This window comes from Aotus nancymaae, unplaced genomic scaffold (genome assembly GCF_030222135.1).
Source record: "Aotus nancymaae isolate 86718 unplaced genomic scaffold, 86718_ANA_hifiasm-v0.15.2.pri h1tg000041l, whole genome shotgun sequence".
Lineage (NCBI taxonomy): Eukaryota > Metazoa > Chordata > Mammalia > Primates > Aotidae > Aotus > Aotus nancymaae.
In genome coordinates, this window is record NW_026988455.1 from 40,588,264 (window position 1) to 40,603,196 (window position 14,933).

At 38.2% G+C, this 14,933-nt stretch overlaps 1 protein-coding gene and 1 pseudogene across 1 annotated transcript in view; both read right to left on the reverse strand.

Moving 5' to 3' along the window:
• TMC1 (transmembrane channel like 1) overlaps positions 1–14,933 on the reverse strand; it is a 479,796-nt gene that overhangs the window by 367,240 nt on the left and 97,623 nt on the right. The gene's annotated exons all lie outside the window — the stretch shown is intronic.
• LOC105718671 (small ribosomal subunit protein eS12-like) lies at positions 4,444–4,864 on the reverse strand (annotated as a pseudogene).

Sequence of the window (14,933 nt, forward strand, 5' to 3'; positions counted from 1 at the left end):
GGGGCAGTGGCAAGATCTCGGCTCACTACAACCTCCACCTCCTGGGTTCAAGTGATTCTTTTGCCTCAGCCTCCTATGTAGCTGGGATTACAGGCACCTGTTACCACCCCTGGCTAATTTTTGTATTATTAGTAGAGATGGGGTTTCACTATGTTGGCCAGGGTGGTCTCGAACTCCTGACCTCAGGTGATCCATTCATCTTGGCCTCCCAAAGTGTTGGGATTATGGACATGAGCCACAGCACCTGGCCAACCTAGTTATTTACTTATTTATATTAAAGGTATAGGCCAGGCATGGTGGCTTATGCCTGCAATCCTAGCACTTTGCGAGGCTGAGGCAGGCAGATCACCTGAGGTCAGGAATTCGAGACCAGCCTGGCCAACGTGGTAAAACCCCCATCTCTACTAATAATACAAAAATTAGCCTGGCATGGTGACACGCACCTGTAATCCCAGTTACTCAGGAGACTGAGCCAGGAGAATCGCTTGAACCCAGGAGACAGAGGTTGCAGTGAGCCGAGGTCATGCCACTTCACCCCAGCCTGGGCAATAAGAGTGAGACTCCGTCTCAAATAAAAAAAAAGGTATAAATGAGAAAAGAGTAGATGAGTTGGCATCCATATTATATGTTATATTAAAACTTTATGTCATACATTAAAAAACTGTCAAACCAAAAGAAGTTTTCAATCAAAAAACCATTAGTAAACTAGGTTATGAAAAGGGAATACTTAAGGTAAAACAGGGACTTCTGAAAACAGGCAAGTAGATTCTGTTCTGATGTTTAATTAGACATACATATCTACAGAAAAATGTTCTTTAGAAAGAAAGATACTTCTACTGTTCAAATACATATTCATCGTGGATTAAGAATGTGTCATATACATATAAGAGCCATTCCCTGAAGTGTTTATTATAGAGTTGGACAGTAAGTGTGTGATGTTGGTAAGTTGTTCCCTGCCTCACGAACAGCAGACTTAATTTTCCTCTGGAGTTTGTTGAAAGGTTTTTTTTTCAGTGTTATGAGAATTGGGAGTCATATGGAATGCACACTAAAATACTTGCTTATTCAGAAAAAGCTGAAAGGAAAGGGCTATTATTGCCAGTCTGAATCGTTCTAATGGGATGGGTCATCAGTTTCTTTTCTAAATGTTTATATTTAAAATGTATTCCTTTTTCTCTCACTGAAAACTTCTATTGCTTAAGAGCAGAGTAATTGTGATTGCAAACTCCTGATGACCCTGTGTAAGCACCATGATTACATACCAAGGTTAGACTTCAATGGTATATGTTATATCACAAAATAACTGCTAAAAATCAAAGATTCTGTTCAGAGTGATTTGGGGAGAGGCTGTTGTGTTTCCACACTTACCATTGTTATTATTCTGTGTATATCCACAAGTTAGTTAGCCTTACCAGTTGTGAAGTAGTTAATAATAGCTGTATTTAAAGAATTGGGAACACACCTCTCTTATATGGAGGTAGACTTTGGAATCTGAAAGACTTGGAATCATGTCCTGCTTCTGCTCCTTAGCAGCTGAATGATCTTTAGCAAATCCCATAACCTCTCTCAGCCTTTGTTTTCCTATCTTGAGAATGACATTCAGATCTTCTCTTCAGGGTTGTTGTGAGATTAAAAGAGAAAATTACTCTAAAGCATTAAGCACAGTGGTGAACATTTAATAATAAATATCTTAGGACAAAAGCAGTTTCAGTTTGTCAGGATGTAAGCCACAGAAACAACTTTCCAAGAGAAGTCAATAAATAACCTTCAGAGGAAATTCTTGAGTTTTTAAAGCTGGTCATTTCCATTTGCTTATAAAATAATTGTTTGTGCTTACTCGGTTCAAGGAGAATCTATATGAGCAGGGAGGAAAAAGAGAAGGAAGAGAGAAGGAAGATGTGTCTGGGTAGCTGAATTAGTTCCTTAAAGAATTTAAACTCTGGCAGTAAACAAAAAGATAAGACTTGCCAGTAAAAGGCCATAAATCAGAACTGAAAGTTATACCTGCTAGAATAGAGATAAGTCAGAGGAACAGCACCTGGGAGGAAGAAGAGATTATTTTGCCTCTGATTTCATTTTTCTTTCATAGTCATGACTCTGAAAACCATAGCAAAGCCCATCCTATAAAATTATCTTTCTCAATTTACATGATTCTATACATATATGTATATTTTTAAGAGTTTGTGTTTAGAACTTCTACATTTTACAGATGAAGAAACTTGGGCCCACAAAGATGATAATAAGTTAAAGTAAGAACAAACCATGAAATCACTTATTATGTTCTTCCTGCTTCACGTGACCCATGAGTTCTCTTTCTCTGAGTCAACTGGAAATACCCTTTATACATTGCATGTCTCATCTACCCAAAGAAAACTTTCAAATTTCAAATGAAAAATCTCTATGATAGTTTGGGCTTCAGACTTTTCCAGGGCCTTTTTCTTTCTGCTCTTTTCCACTCTATTTTTTCCTCCAGAGATTTTCATTTCTACCTAGAATGCATGGCTTTCTTCATCTGTTAATCTAGTGCCTAATAAACAAACCCAGTTGAGACAATGGCTTTTTTCTTTCCTTCCTTTCTTCCCTCTGTCCTTCTTCCTTCCCTATTTCTATGTGGTTTCCTAAGACACTAGACTTAGACCCAGTATTCCTAGATTGATCAAAAATCCCTGGTGTCCAATTGTGGAAAATGTCTGAAGGAGTGCTAGGCATGGTGGGTATCTCAGCAGGACTTGATGTAGACAGAGACCAATGAGTAGTGGGACTTGCCTAGTGCCTTAGAGGTTCTGCACCCTTGGCATAATACTGAAGGAGGTGGAGAATCCCAAGAATCATTGCGACTGAAACTCCCAACAGTCTATATTGGAGTCAAAATTAAATAGAAAGAGAAAAATAGAGGGGAAGATAGGAAGGAAAAAAGGAAGAAAGGTACACAATATTTCTTACATACTTAAGCTGTGGGCTGACATTCATGAACACTATGCGTTATTTACACAGTGATGTCGTGATGATATTTTCTCTATACATCATAAGAAATATAGTTTTCATTCACAGCTACAGAGTAATTATTCTCAGCCCAAGTAAAGATTTGATAGCTATCATTACTGAGCATCTGCTAGGGACTTTATCTACATTATTTTATTTTATCTCATCATCACAATGACTTTATAATCTTGGTTTTGTTATCCTTACTTTAGAGATGAAAACAATGGGCTCAGAGAGTTCAAGTAATTTGCCCAAGATTGCACAGATAGTAAGTGGCAGAACTGGGATTAGGAACCATGTACCAAATGCCACACCTCTGCTCTGTCTCCTAATCTGCCCTGTGGCCTGAGACTACACTAGTCAAGGCACAGTGACTGGAAATCTTATTGAAAGTTGGGATACTTCGGTTTAACTCAATATTTATTTCCATTGTTCTTCAAGCTTTCCCACAGACTGAGTTTCATGAAGCATTCATTCACATTTTTGTCTTCTATTAAGCAAAATCACAATCTAACCTTGGCCACAAACCCCTCTCAGCTCTTGGCCTTCTGTCAACACTCTCCTATCATCTGACACCCCCATCTTTACACCCCTCATCCTAATCCATCCTCATCCCCTACCCTGACCATCCTGGGTCTGCTTTTGTTATGCCTGTCTGACACTGACAGTTGAAAGGGCCACTGTGTAACTCAGAGGAGATAGTAAGTCTCAAGGCAGCCATTCAGAGAAGATTAAGATGCCTACAGGCTGCAGTAACCAGGGAAGGTTTCTGGAGAAGGAAGCTTGATAAGAAGAGACCATTAGATTAAGTGGACAAGAGAAAAAAGACCATTATTTTTGGAAAGAAGAGAATAAAGAACACTGGAAAATAAAAATGCAGACATTAAGCAGTCCACACTGGGAGAAGAAGGAAACTGATCTTGATTACAGTAGGAGATTACTTTGGAAAATTTAGGGATTAGCTGTGGATGGCTTGAATGTTTTAAAAGTTAAATTTACCTTCAATGTTGTATAGTATGTTTAGGAATAGAAAAGAATGAAGGCAAAAAAAAAATGATCGTCACCGAGAAATAAACAGGATCCAAAATGATTCTACGGATCTAAGCTATAATAACTAAGAGAATGACAATAACCACTAAAAGACACAGGAAATTCAAGAGGCAGACACTGGTTACAGACAAAGAACATGAGTTTTCATTTAGCCATGATGAGCCTGGGGTAATTTGGTAATGTTCCAGTGGAACCACCATGCAAGAAGTTAGAACTGCATGACCAGAATTGGTAAAACTTGTCTAGGTGAGATTATCCACACGAAGGTAAGCTTTAATTCCACAAAAATAGATGAACTACCCAAAGGAATAGCAAAGACAAAATCAGAATTTATCAACACAACTATGGTTGCATTTATAGACACAACTATTTGTGTCTGTGTATGTGTGTGTGTGTGAAAAAGAGAGAGAGAGTCAAAGTTTTATGTGTTCATTTCTTGCATTTAAAGGACTCTTCAATGACATCCTTGGCCTGAGACTCCTTGCCATAGTCCTTAACTACTGCACAACTGCAACCAAGCACCTTAAGGGGCTTCCCCTCTCCCAATTTTACAGAGGCCTACCCATTCCCCTAGTTTCTTGTTGTCAACAACCTTAATTAGGTTGATTTGGTGTTCAGCACAAAGGGCCTCCATGAACTTGACATGCTTTGACTCACCACACTTTGATACAAGCAGACAAAAATGGGCTTGGGAGGTATCTAATGTTTTGGCAGCTTCATGAATTCCACATGCTAGGCCACCATGGATGAGGGCGGTCTTCAACACCTCTTGTAAAGGAGTATTAACATCCATTACACCTCTAGCAATCCACAGCCATGGCGGTGGATTACGGGTGAGCCTTCACCTCCATGTGACTCAGCAGCAGGGAAAGAGGCCACAATTATTTATTAATGAATTATATATTCCAGAGATCAGAGTAGATAAAATTGATGTTTTCATTTTTAGAACAGACAAGCACACATGGTTAATTTTTTTAAAAACTTTAAAAAAATTATTAGTTGTGGTAAAATGATATATCATAAAATTTTGCCATCTTCACCATTTTTAAGTGTACGGTTCAGTGGGGTAAAGTACATACAAACATCACCAACGTCCATCTCCAGAAGGCTATTCATATTGCAAAACTGAAACTGTATACCAATTAAATAACTCCCCATTTCTCCCTCACTTCCTTCCATCCATAGCAACCCAATTCTACTTATTCTTTCTTTCTTTTTTTTTTTTTTGAGATGGAGTTTCCCTCTGCCACTCAGGCTGGGATGCAGTGGTGCAACCTCTGCAGAGTGGTGCAACCTCTGCAGAGTGGTGCAGAGGCTCACTGCAACCTCCGCCTCCTGGTTTCAAGAGATTTTCCTGTCTTAGCTTCCCAAATAGCTGAGATTATAGATGTGTGCCACCAGGCCCAGCTGATTTTTTGTATTTTTAGTAGAAATGGAGTTTTACCATGTTGGCCAGGCTGGTCTCAAACTCCTGACCTCAGGTGATCCACCCACCTCGGCCTCCCAAAATGCTGGGATTACAGGTGTGAGCCACTGCATCTGGCCCCACAATCCAGTTTTATAACATGTTCATCACCTCAAAAAAAATCTGTGCCAGTTTACAGTCAACCTTTGCTACCATCCTAGTCCCAAGTCATAACTGATCTGTTTACATCTCTATGGATTTGCCTTCACTCGATCAAATTTTACAAGTTATTATAAAATTATCTTTTTAAAAAACTAGCATTTCATAGCATTGTAGGGGGAAAAGTATGTCTCATAATCTCCCATCAGTTTTTGTATGTTTTTAACAAATTTCTCTTCACAGATCCATCATTTCAGCATCATGTTTTATTTTTATTTTAATCTTTGTCAAAAGCAAATTTGAAAACTGATCTTGTTGGTAAGTGACACACATTTAAATATGTTATTAGAATGTTATTTGTTCCTTAGAGTTGTATCTTTTATCACTGAATCTAATTTCCTTCTAAAATAAGGCATGACATTTCCACTAAGGCACCCAGGTGAGTTATGTGCCTGTCCTAATCAACAGCCACCTGTCATGATCTAAACAGGTTTCTAGGCTTATATTCTCTCTTCCTCCCTCCCTAACCCAAGATTGAACCTCTTAACTGTTCAGTGCCGATCACATGTACTCTGCACACACTACCACCTGTACTGAGTGGAATTCAGAGGCCTCAACTGAGCCGTAAACACACTGTAAGTGAATTACTTAAGGCTTTGGCATGTGGAGGCCCACACCCATGGTTTCACACTTGGTTCCTTCCAAAGCAACGTTTAAAAAAGAACAATGTGAAAGGTAAAAAAAAAAAAAAAAAAAAAGAAAAGAAAGAAAGAAAGAAAGAAAATATACACACAGAGAAGTTTTTAAAAATAGGAAAGTATTTTGTTTTTTTTTTGATAAACAAATAACATCTCTGATACCCAGATCAAATTTAGAAAAGCTTGATTGTTTAAAAAAAGTACCTGAAACAATATAGAGACAGATTTTATCCCTGATTTCCTGAGGTGATGAGGTCAAATTCTGAGCTATAAGTTTACTAAATAGGTCAACTTCAGATTAAGAACTTTGTGTTCAGCTAGTCCACATGATGTATATATGCTTTAGTGAGTTTCAGCTGAGGATGATGCCTTTAATACAGTGAAACTACTTAAAAAGTGTTAAGGTTAAGACTTGAATCATACCACGTCAAAGCAAGATAACAATGTAGGAAGGTATTACTACCGAGCAGGTTATGTTTGTGGCTTGACAGTGTACCCCACACCCCATCATCTTTGTGTATTCAGCTCAAAGGATGCTAAGAAGAGAATGAATGCATTTGTCTAGAAACCAAGGAGTCTCCAGGAAAATAAAATTCTCAATCCCCAACTCTAATGAGTTTCACCATTTTAAAAGGTCTCAACTGAGATCAGTGAACAGGGAAAGGACCCAAGGATGTGCTTCCAAAGGAGGAACCAACCCATCATGAGAGGGGGTCAATGACTCAGTAGTACTGTCTTGCCATCATTACCTAAATAATTCCCAGGAGAGTTCTGGACACAGTGTATAACTGAGATCAGCTGGCCTAGATTCTCCAGCACTATGGATATGCTTTGATAAGCAGCTATGCCTTTTAATATGACAAGCAATCTTATTGAGTTCAAGGCATAAAATGTTAGGCGCAATCATAGCCAAGTATAACCCTATGGGGAGATTTCTCTACCTCCCTCCCCTCCACACTGGTCCTGAGAAATTACTGCCAAACCATCCCAGTGACAGGATATCAGGAGGCTGTAAAGCCCTGTGAGTTTGGCTTCTTCAGTTTTCTCTCTGTGAGGCCCTTGGCAGCAAACTTGTTTCCTCTCTGGACTCTCTACCAGAACATTTTTTAAGAATAGCTAAAAAAAAATGTATAAAGGTTAAACATAAAGGTTAAACATAGGTTCTCTTTATGTTTAGGTCATAACTAGAAAGGAAACTTTGTGCTTTGCAAAAGAGCAATTAACAACAGCACAAATTCTTATTCTATGCATCTTTGATATACCAGAGTGACCTGCAGGTGATAATTCAACTTGTACTGGAATTTTTATTACATACTAAAAAGTCTCCTATTCATGGAGTGGACAACTTGTTAAGAAGGAATAAAAGCTATTCTACTCTCAGCCCCAAGAAAGGGCAGTGGACAGAGTCTTGTGTTTCTGGAGCATTTTTTTTTTGAGACAGAGTTTCGCTCTTGTTACCCAGGCTGGAGTGCAATGGCGCGATCTCGGCTCACCGCAACCTCCGCCTCCTGGGTTCAGGCAATTCTCCTGCCTCAGCCTCCTGAGTAGCTGGGATTACAGGCACGCGCCACCATGCCCAGCTAATTTTTTTGTATTTTTAGTAGAGACGGGGTTTCACCATGTTGACCAGGATGGTCTCGATCTCTTGACCTCGTGATCCACCTGCCTCCGCCTCCCAAAGTGCTGGGATTACAGGCGTGAGCCACCGCGCCCAGCCTGGAGCCTTTTTAATGGTCCTTTAAGTTTCACTCTGGGAAGAAAGAACAGGGGGTACCATTCCTATTTTAGAAGGATGAAGAAAGAAAGAATCCCAGACCTTGAGGGAATTCTAGAATTCAAAAAAGGAATCATGATTGTCCTTTCTGAGACAGGAAGAGGCCTGGATGTGCTTTGGTTTGGGTAAATAACAATAGAGGAACATGGCTGTGCTGAGGGTTCTGAACTATCAGAGAGCAAGTTGTATTATCCTTTTATGCCACTCTCCTTCAAAGTCCATACCACTCAGCAGCAAACTGTGTAAGTTGACGTGTTGCTAATCTCTGATGCCACAGGGCCAGAGGTACAGTAGAAAATTGTTGACCCCAGCAGAGCCCAGACAGTGAAAGCAGCAGTGAATAGGGATTCACCAGGGCCCCTAGTCATTTGAGAGTGGAACCTGGCACACTATGTTCTGGTGCACAAGCCCCTAGGAATCCAAATAACCGAGTAGAAGGGATTGGGAAGGCAGGAGTGTGATCATAGAATTTCTTTAATTCTGCAGATAGACCCTAGAGCCATTTCCATTTTAATCTGAAAGTAAGAAATATAGTATGCTGTTCATCACAGAGTGCAAAACACTTCCTACTTTTTATATAGTTCTGGGTGTTTTCTTTCTTTTTTGGCTTCTAACACACTAAGCACACATACTTGTTATATAAACCATAATGTTTATAGTTGGGGTTTCACAAGTACGTTGGCATTTTTTCATCAATTATTTATTCAGTCAGTCTTAATAAGGAGAAATAGACAAACTACTGGGGCCCACCTACCCTGGAGTAGGTACTTAACATAATGAAGTCAGTTAAATTCTGCATTTGAGATATTAACAATGAGCTGTGGCAACACAGCATAGTGAAGGCTTAACCCAGGCAGGAATTTCCTAAACTTGACTTGAATCTTGTTGCATGGGAAAGAGTTTGCTCTTTCTTTCATATCCAGTCTTTTAGTGAAGACACCACCAGCCAATCCAAGTCTCTACCAGAAGCATATCTGTGAACTCCCCTTCCCCTTAATCAGACAGGTACCATCTCGTTCTCATGTTTCCTAGCTCTTCAAAACTCTTTTGATCCCATTTATTTCAAGTTCCACATTAAGGTAAGAGTTTTAGCTGGGACTGGAATTTCTTACTCAAGGCAGCAACCCATTCATTGCTTTTAGTTCCTCTATCTCTTCCCAATTTTATGTACCTGTCCCCACCTTCCACAGAGTTAACCAGCCAGATCCACAGTGCTGGGCCTCTTGAGCAAAACAGAAGGATCAAACATTTGTAGGTAGGAAAGATATCTGATAGAGAATACTTGCAGGTCTATCACATTCCTGGAACCCATTCATCCTACCCTTTTTTATTATGACTGCTAAATAGTCACAATTTAACTCAACTCATATTCATTGAATATTCCTGGTAGATATTTTGGGCCATGAAAGATGAAAAGGCTGGGAGCTATTAATGTATAGTGGCTTAGAACATAGGCTCTGAAGCCAGGTTTAGGTTTAAATTCTAGATTATCCAACCCAGAGATTCTCACATTTCCCCCCAACCTGCTCCCTCCAAACCAAGAAGGGTGGGTCACTACACCACTGTTTAGGAGCTGCTACTTCTAATTAGAATGTAGCATATTTCTAATAGTGAAAAAATATATTAAGAACTGCTAAGATGATTCGCATAAAGGGCCCAATACATGCCTGGCACATTGTAAGCATAAATAAATGACTGTTTTAGGTAAAGGAAATATAAATAGAAAATGTGAGTGTGTAACTGCTTTTTCCTGTCTGGGATTTACTGGCTAGTATGAATGTCATACACATGTTATACTAGTTATACATATTTAAGACTCACATCTTCTTCATCCTTATGCAAAAACACTTTACTACAATACCAGTAAATTATTTCTCATTTATAAAACTGTTCCAAGTCTTGTAGATCTCAAAGTTAATTTTTCTCTATTTTTTCATTCTAAATTCCCCCAAGCTATTAATTTTCAATATGAAGCTGCCATAATTAAACTTTGTCTTAAAGAAGAAATAAACTTCTTTAGTTGTGAGAACAGAGCTCAGTCCACATAAGAGGCAGTTATTGTGAATTCCTCCCTAAAATATTCAAAATGAGCATATGTGCAATTCAAACTGGCTTCACTCAAAAATGAAATCCTAACAGGACGATAGAGAGTAAACATGAGAAGTATATCCCTGCTATTTTTTGCCTCCCCCACAAATTGTTTCCATCCATGTCTGAAGTGCCAGTCTGTTTTCATGAATTTTAATTAAAACTGGCACCAGATTGCTGCTGGGGATAAGGGTTGGACTGGGAGGGAATGGAGGCATTTTGACATCTGCCAAACTCCGGATAAGCTGTGAGGTTTGCACTTGAGATTGGCTTCCTGAATGCAGGAGGAAGCTAGTGAGAGACCAGACTTTCTGGTCAGTCTAGTAGCATACATCAACCTCTGAGGTTTTCTCAATGGACAAATACAAAAGGCAGAACTTCTGCAGTATGCTAAAATTGACAGAAAAAAAGAGAACTACTAGAATTAGATATGAACTTGATCTAATGAAGAAATCCTATGATGCAATGAAGAAGAATTAAAGAGAGCTTTGGCCAATGCCAGTGGTACTGTTAGAGGCTATGTTTGTTCCCAGACAGGAAAAATCTTGAAGGGACGTGACCTTTGAGATGTTAAATTATCTATCTCTTTTGGCCAGAAAAGACATAGAGGAGGCATCTCGTTTAGCACAACTCATGGTATGAAAGTAGGCAAATACCAAATACATTTACATTGTTGGGGCAGAATTTTTTCTGAAAAGAATTCATTTATTGCTCTGACATAATGTAAACAAAGTCAGTGTCATTAAAATCAATCCTCCCTTTACACCAGGAAAACTGTGCCATCTCCAAACATAACCAGCATCTGCAAATTGCACCCATTATATATGTAAGAATCAATAAAAATCAGTGAGATCTGTAATCATACAATGATTTCCCCAGAACAAAAGCAGAGAGTAGCAAGGGTGTGTGTTAGCCAGCTGGCTTTGGAAGGTACTGAACAAAGCAAGTTTAATCAATAATAGCTTTAGTATTTAAATAGCCAGTAATAAGGATAAACAATATGAATGTTGAAAATGTAAATATACAAGCAAGCATGTGGCAACATAAAATATGCACTGGTACAGAGGTGCATGTAGAGAAGTTATGGTGATTTGTGTCACTCTGCCCAGGCCTTCAGCAAGTCAAGGGGAGTTCACTCAAAGGAAAGGTCAGACAGCAATAAATCCAAGATACCCAGCAGGATGGTTGAATCCATACATCATTGTCTAAATCAGTGGCTTCTAAATTGTTCGACCTATGCACCTATGAGTAAAACAAAATTTAAGCATATGCTTTCAATTTGTATATATATATGTATACACACATGTACTATACATACTATATACATGTATGTATTATTATATGATAGTATGTGCATGTACTATTATACTAGCATATAATACAGACAAAAATATACAAAATAGATAATTTTTTAATTTTTATTTCAAGTTTAGGGGTACATGTGAAGGTTTGTTACATATATAAACACAGGTCATGGGGGTTTGTTGTACATATTATTTCATCACTCAGGTATTAAGCTCACTATCCAATAGTTATCTTTTCTGATCCTCCCACCCTCCACGCTCAAGTAAACCCCAGTGTCTGTTGTTTCCTTCTTTGTGTTCATGAATTTTTATCATTTAACTCCTATTTATAAGTGAGAATGTGTGATATAAGGTTTTCTGTTCCAAAATAGACATTTTTAAAGGATGAAATCAAGATAACCTAGGGGTTTGTTTTACTTCTATCTTATTAATTTACAAAGACATCTTTCTGTTTTCACTTTTAAAAATCATTGAGACTACTAAAATGTGTAAACAATGTGATTTATTATACTTAATTATGTTTTTAAATGTTTGTGATTCTGTTTGACATTATGTTTATTATTTCTGGACTTAATTTTAATGATAGTCATAACAAAAAAGTTAATTCCTAATGATATAAGGATGTGATTTTTTTAAAAAAGGACCTCATTGGCCAGGTGCAGTGGCTAATGCCTGTAATCCCAGCACTTTGGGAGACCAAGGCAGGTGGATCACGAGGTTAGGAGTTCAAAACCAGCCTGGCCAAGATAGAAACCTCATCTCTACTGAAAATACAAAAATTAGCTAGGTGCAGTGGCAGGCACCTGTAATCCCAGCTACTCGGGAGGCTGAGGCAGGAGAATCACTTAAACCCGGGAGGCGGAGGTTGCAGTGAGCCGAGATTGCACCACTGTACTCTAGCCTGAGCGACAGAGCAAGATTCCATCTCAATAAAAGGACCTCATTATCTTGCCTACTAAATCATGGTAATTATTTTTTAATGTAATCCTCCAATTATGCAAAAGTTTTTATTTAAAGTTGACACAGTGTTCAACTAAGGTGAAGTCTACAATGATAGAGGAAGTAAATCCGTATTTCATAATTCTCTTGATCATTTCAAAATTCATTAGAATATCTAAATTCATCTTTTATCTCTTTGGCTGCTCAAGAACTAGTTCTATAGGATTGAGGGAGCTGTCAACTTTGCCACTTTTTTTCATTATCAAGCAGTGCATTAGTCATCTTCAATCTTAGAAAATTTTGCAGGAATCTTTTATATTTGTCTATTTTGTGAAGTCAGTAATGAAATCCCTAAATCCACTTAACCAAGTATGTGCAAACTTCAGTATGTGTTAACACAGTGAAATCATGCAAGAGAGAACTCTATAGCCAATTCTTTGGGGTTGGGTTCAGAGACTACTGCCAGTCTGTGTATTAAATATTAGTAAAGCTTAATTTCTTCTCTCTACATATTAATGTAAAACCATAAATTATAACATCTTTCTCCACACATCAATGAATGGTCTTCTTCACACCCTGGTGAGCATGTCCTCCACTTTGAAATGATTGTCTCTCCATAAAAAGCCTGTCTTCTCTCTCCCTGCAGAGTAGGTGAATGCATGTTTTATGACCCATGGAGTAGTTCTGGGGGTGGGGTTACAGGTTAACAATTGCTTAACATTTCTCATGACTTTGGATTCTAAATTAATTTCTTTTGTGGAGAGTCCAACCAAGAAATATCATCATGCATTCTATCCATAGATAATGTGCATGTGTTTCAATAAAACTTTATTTATGAAAATAGGTAGTTGGAAGGATTTGACTTGTGGGTCAGAGTTTGCCAATTCTTTATCTAGACAACTGCTTCACTTCCTGATTTGACTATGGTGATATGGGTCCATGAAATTTTACTTATCTGACTTTTGCGTCATACTAGGTTTTTTTATTTGAATAAGTAAAAAAATTTGGAAAAGCTAGTCTATTTCTTGATGCATATTTTTATACTTTACTTTTTAAGATACCTGCTTTACCTTTTGTCCCCAGATGCATTGACCAAATGAGTTAGTTTCTTATTTCTTTTTTTTCTTTTTTCTTTTTTTTTTTTTTTTTGAGCCAGAGTTTCGCTCTTGTTGCTTAGGCTGGAATGCAATGGCGTGATCTCAGTTCACCAGGTTCAAGCAATTCTCCTGCCTCTGCCTCCTGAGTGGCTGGGATTGCAGGCATGAGCCACCGTGCCTGTCTAATTTTGTATTTTTAGTAGAGATTGGGTTTCTCCATGTTGGTCAGGGTGGTCTCAAACTCCTGACCTCAGGTTATCCGCCTGCCTCGGCCTCCCAAAGTGCTGGGATTACAGACATGAGTCACTGAACCTGGCCAAGTCCCTTATTTCTTACAAAATTAATTTGACATAGAGTCAAAGGAATAAGTTAAAGACATAATGTAGCCTGTGAAAGAACAAAAGTCTCCTTGACCAGTATCTTCTGGCTAGAAACTTCAAGATGAACATTGTTTTCGTAGCTGATAACACATTATGTCAAATACTGCAGGGGCAGGAGAAGCAAAATATGGCTTTCAGAAAGAGAGTTAACTTCAACTGGAATAGGTAAAAAGCTACCTACTAATGACTACAATGTGCTACCGGCACATTGCATCATTCCCTTCTCAGTGTATTCTAAGATATAGTCTACCTCAATACTCATCCAGGGGTTCTCAAATTTGAGGGCCTATAGGTTTTACTTTGGAAGTAAGTTAAAATGCTGACTGTCTGTAGGGTTGCTGGGATTGGGATTCAGGGATCTGCCACCAAACACTTCTGGGGATTCTGATGGGGCCAGCCAAAAGAACATATACTTGCTGAAAATAACAAAGTAAATTTTCTAAGTTCAAAATCTCTGTTGTAAGGCAGGACTGAAGATTAATGAAAATATGTCTGAAGCTCCTAAATCAGAACTTGGCAGATAGTACATACTCATTAGATTTAAATGATCTTATAATTAATATTATTGTATACTTATTATGTTATACATAAAGAGAGCTATACATTGCATCCTATAAAAACTGGAAGCATTTAAATTGCAATTAGGTAGAAAAGGGGAAGGGAGGAAGTTAATAAATCTTCAATACCAAAAATGAATGCACTATAAGGTCAGAAACTACAAGAGTTAAAAAGAAAGGTCATAAACTGCTGAATCATTAGGTAATCATTAAACCAAACCAGAGACAAGTAATGAAAGAAAGGGGAAAACGCCTTAATAGCTATTTGCCCATATGTCACAAAACTGAAGCAAAGATACATTTATTATCTGAATCATCTGGGCTTTATCCACAGTTCTTTGATTCTCTTTGCCTGAGTAAACCTGAATCTGAGGCTATAAAATTGAGAAAGTAATGGGATTTAGCGAAATGGGAGATTTTCAGACTGTGATTGAAGTCAGAGAGCCATTCCAGTCCAACAAGATCAATGCTCTTCTCAATGAATCTCCAGAGATTGATGG